This window comes from Chiloscyllium plagiosum, chromosome 22, assembly GCF_004010195.1.
Source record: "Chiloscyllium plagiosum isolate BGI_BamShark_2017 chromosome 22, ASM401019v2, whole genome shotgun sequence".
Classification (NCBI taxonomy): Eukaryota; Metazoa; Chordata; class Chondrichthyes; order Orectolobiformes; family Hemiscylliidae; genus Chiloscyllium; species Chiloscyllium plagiosum.
The window spans coordinates 50960810-50965930 of NC_057731.1; positions in this window are offsets into that span (position 1 = coordinate 50960810).

Below are 5121 nucleotides of genomic sequence, written 5' to 3' on the forward strand. Positions count from 1 at the left end.
CCCTTTCTCAACACATATCTCCTTCCCTTTATACTAAAACACTTACCCTGATACCTCACACCACCACACCATACAACAACACCCATCCTTCTCTCCTCTACACCCACAGTCTCTGAGCACCAGCGCACATACACTCCCCACCTGAACACACATATACACAATGACACACCAAAGCACATACACACCCCTATATCCCAATCCAAGTGCCAACACTAGATTCCCTATTCTGAGAAATGTGAGCACCATCCACTGACCCAAATAGCCTACAGCGTGGTGTCTGTGATCTGACCCCAGCAGGTTAGCTCCAGGGGACATCAGGAAGTGGTGGGGTGGATTCTGCTCTTTCCCTGTGTACTGTTGCCAGGAGTACAAAACACCAATGAAACTGCATGCAGAGGTGACAGTGGGATGGTCGCCAATAGAGGAAAGACCAAGAAGAATTCGATTTGTGGATTTAACTCATATCCAAGGAGTGCCAAAGTGCAGAGCCTGTAGGGGAAAAAAAGCTTCTAACTTATTCAGTCCTCCCCATGTGTTTAATCTCAAAGGACATGGCAGCAGATTTGTGTTTAGCCAAGGGAACATATTTTTGGCAAGATGCAATTCCTCACAAATAAAGTGCACAGCTTGCAGATTATTGCAGCTTAATGCAACTTCCTTCATAACAACATGACCTTTGCATTTGTAACAATCAGAAAAGGAAGGAATGTAGGATTGTGTCACACAATTAAATTAACAAGAACGAAGAACAAGTGGGAAGCCAAGGTACTCCTAATGGGACTCAAACAAGTTAGAATGCCCACCAAGGTGACCTCATTAGGATGATTTAGAACCACAGAGCCTGTCTCAGTGCAAACATTAACCAGTCAACTGAAGACTTTTTGTTCATTTTTGAGTTTTCTCTCTCACTTTAATTGGTTTATGCCTAATATTAGCAAAGTCCCATTTCAGAGAGGAAAGGGATAATGGGTAAGACTTTAATTGAGCTTTCCTACTCATGGCTGTGGAAGAGGACTTCCCCAAAACCTCAAGGTAGCGACCAGGACCATTCCCATCTGAGTGGAATGCTTTAATAATTGCTGGGCTGAAAAACTTGGAAAATAAACACTCTCTCCCTATGGAACCTATCCCACCCTGAGCAAGGAAGCTACAATCAGTGAGGTAGCTCTCCTAGAAGTATGCACTCAAGATCTAACAGGCATCGATTGGGATATCTGTACTCAGGTCAGTAATCAGGAAAGAGATCTAATCTCATGATTTAATGAGCACCATTGGAGAATCCAGTGAGTAACAATAAAACACACTTCCCATTGGACAATCCAGTGAGTAACAATGAAGCATATTTTCCATTGGACAATCCAGTGAGCAACAGTGAAGCCTTCTTCCCTATTGGAGAATCCAGTGAGTAACAATGAAACATACTTCCCATTGGGCAATGCCTGCCCCAGGGTGGGAAAGGATAGATTGGCAGGGAGTGTCCTCCAGTTTCTCCAGAATGATCCGGAGCTAAATAATTAAAAATAGTTCGTATTCCCTTGAGTGTAGAAGATTAAGAGGAGTGAGCCATTAAAACGATTGAAGGGGTTTTTAGACAACTGAGAGAGGAAAAGAGAAAATACCTCAGGAATTTCAATGAACTTGGGATTCTGATAACAGTCATATCAAACTCGAAACATGAACTGTGTTTCTGTCTCCATGGTTGCTGCCAGACTTGCTGAGTTTCTCCAGCATGCTCTGAGACTGTTTCTGGATTGGATATTTAGAGCAGCTTTTAGCTGGGAAGGACATGTTTACACACAGTGGGAGAAAGTGAGGACTGCAGATGCTGGAGATCAACTAAGAGAACGTGACGCTCGAAAAGTCAACTTTCCTGTTCCTCAGATGCTGCCTGACGGGCTGTGCTTTTCCAGCACCACCCTTTTTGACTCTCATGTTTACACGTAGTGCCTGGTTCACTAATCACTAGAGTACAGGATAGATCACGTCTGAATTAGGAAACAACACTTCAGCAGTGCAGTGGGGAAAGTGCTATATTTTCACAAGTAAGTGAATATTGTAATGTTGACAGCTAGCAGAGCTGTTGGTGCAACAATGAGCTGGACTGGTTACAGAGTTCAGTGTAAAATATTGTGTGGGCTGGTTGCCGGATAACTGAGAGTGTGCGTGCGTAGACTCAGTTAGATCGCCTGCATCAACTCCATTCAAAGCACAGAAAACTGGCGGAACTCACCAGGACAACTTTTATTTTCCCACTGAACCAGATGTTGATGTCGCCTCAGGTCAATAATAAGGTTGTTCCTGGATGTGAGGTATTAGCAATATATATAGACACACACACACGCGCACATACACACACATACACACACAAAACACACATACGTACACACACAAAACACACGCATGTACACACACAAAACACACACACACACAAAACACACGCACGTACGCACACAAAACACATGCGCACACACAATGCACACGCACACACATAACACACACAACACAAACCACACAAAATGCACAAACACAGCACACACACAACACACATGCACACACACGCGACACACATACATATGCAACATACACACAACACACGCACACAATGCACACACACATCCACACAACACGCAACCCACACATCCACACAATGCACACACAACGCACACACACAACACTCAAAACACACACTCACAAACACACACAACACACACATACAACACACAGACACAAACACACACAACACACATGCAACACCCAACTCGGAAGATATACATGCTTGCACAGATATACACTTAATCATACTCGGGTACGCTGATACATGTGCAATTTGTAATATATTTGTATATGCATTCTTGAACACATACTCACAGGTAAGCATTAATACAGTTGTACACAAATACTGAATTGCCAGGGTGAGATGAGAGTAACAGTTGCTGACATCAAGACTGCATTCAATGTGTGACATCAAGGAGACCTAGAGACATTGGCATTGATGGGTATCAGGGGGCAACAATATCTGGTACACAGGAAGATGGTTGTTGTTGTTGCAAGTCAGTCATCTCAGCTCCAGGGTATCTCTGCAGGAGTTCCTCAGAATAGTGTCCCAGACCCAATCATCTTCAGCTGTTTCATACCTTCCCTCCATTGCAAGAACAGAAACTGAGACGTTCATCAATAATTATAATGTCCAATTCCATTTGGAAGCGAACAGAGTAGTCCATGCCCCACAAGGTGCAAGACTTGGATTACATTCACGTTTGTACTGACATGGCGAGTATAACTTCCAACATCAAATTACCAAGCAATGACCATCTCCAACAAGGAGAATCTAATCATCTTTCACACACAACAGTCGTATCATTGCTGGAACCCTCGTCATAAGTGTCATGGAGGTCATGGGCAAGAAGCTGAACTGGGCTAGCTACATAAATGTAGTGGCTACAAGAAGAAGCCTGAGGCTGGGAATTCTGTGATAAGTCAATTTCTGACTCTCAAAGTCTGTTCAGCATCTACACTATGTCAGAGGTCCGATGGAATACTCTTCAATGCTTGGATGAGTTTAACTCCAACAGTATTTACAAAGCTTGACATCATGCAGGACAAAACAGCCTACTTGACCAGAACTGCATCCAGTACCTTACGTGTCCCTGACTTACAGCATTGGATCCCAGTAGCAGCTATGTGCGCAATCTATAGGATGCACAACTACTACTCACTGGGGCTTCTCCCACAGCACCTTCCAAACATGCAATCTCCTAGTCAAACCCGAACCCTAACCCGAACCCTAACCCAAATCCTAACCAAACTCTAACCCTATCGCACTGCTGCAACTCACTGGGGCTTCTTCCACAGCACCTTCCTAACTCGATCCTCGACTAGCAGCATGGACACTTGGGAACATCACCTCCTACAGGTTCTTCTCCAAGCCCTGTGTCATCCTGATTTGGTACCTGTTCCTCACTGTTGCTGGATCAAAATCCTTGAACAGCAGTTCAGGTGTAAGTTTGCTCGCTGAGCTGATAGATTTGTTCTCAGAAGTTTTGTCACATCACCAGTGAGCTTCTGATGAAGCGCTGGTGTTCTGTCCCGCTTTCTATTTATGGCCTTGGTCTGTTAAGGTGGGTGATATCATTTCCAGTTAACTTTCTCAGAGGTTGGTAATTGGGGTCCAAATTGATGTGTTTATTGATGGAGTTTCGGTTTGAATGCCAAGCCTCTAGGAATTTTCGCGCATGTGTCTGTTAAGCCTGTCCCAAGATGGATGTGTTGTCCTAGTTGAAGTGGTGTCCTGCTTTACCTGTGTGTAAGGATTCTAATGATCATGGGTCATGCCTTTTAGAAAGCGGGTCAGAACACCAGCACGTTACTGGAAACTCACTGATGAAGTTACCTAGTGTGGTGATGAAACGTCTGAGAACAAGCCCACCAGCTCAGCGAGCAAACTTACAACCACAACCTCAACTTGAGCTACAACTTCAGTCTTCTCAAACATTGAACGGCAGTGTGGGTGTACCATACCACTCGGACTGCAATGTTGAACAGGATGGCTCATGACCACACCCCCCCCTTGAATTTTAAAAAATACAAAAATGAAGCACATGATGACATGCAAAAATGCATCCAAAGGTGCCTTACGCATACAACTGTACACAGATGTACTGACAGATGCACCTACATGTGCATACAGCTGAATAAGCTCTTACACATGGACACATGGTCCAAGAGCAGCTAGAGAGAAAGCCACATAAATTATTACATGGAACAGAGTTATTTCAGAGTGAATTATATGCCTGTGACCAGTGGAGTGCTACAAGGATCGGTGCTGGATCCACTACTTTTCATCATTTATATAAATGATTTGGATGTGAGCATAAGAGGTACAGTTAGTAAGTTTGCAGATGACACCAACATTGGAGGTGTAGTGGACAGCGAAGAAGGTTACCTCAGATTACCTCAGAGGAGCGTCTTATCTTCCGACTGGGAACCCTCCAACCGCAGGGGATGAACTTGGACTTCACCAGTTCCTTCATCCCCCCTCCCCCCACCTTGTCCCAGCCGGATCCCTCCAGCCCGGCACCGCCTTCCTGACCTGCAGTCTTCTTCTTGACCCCTCCGCCTCCA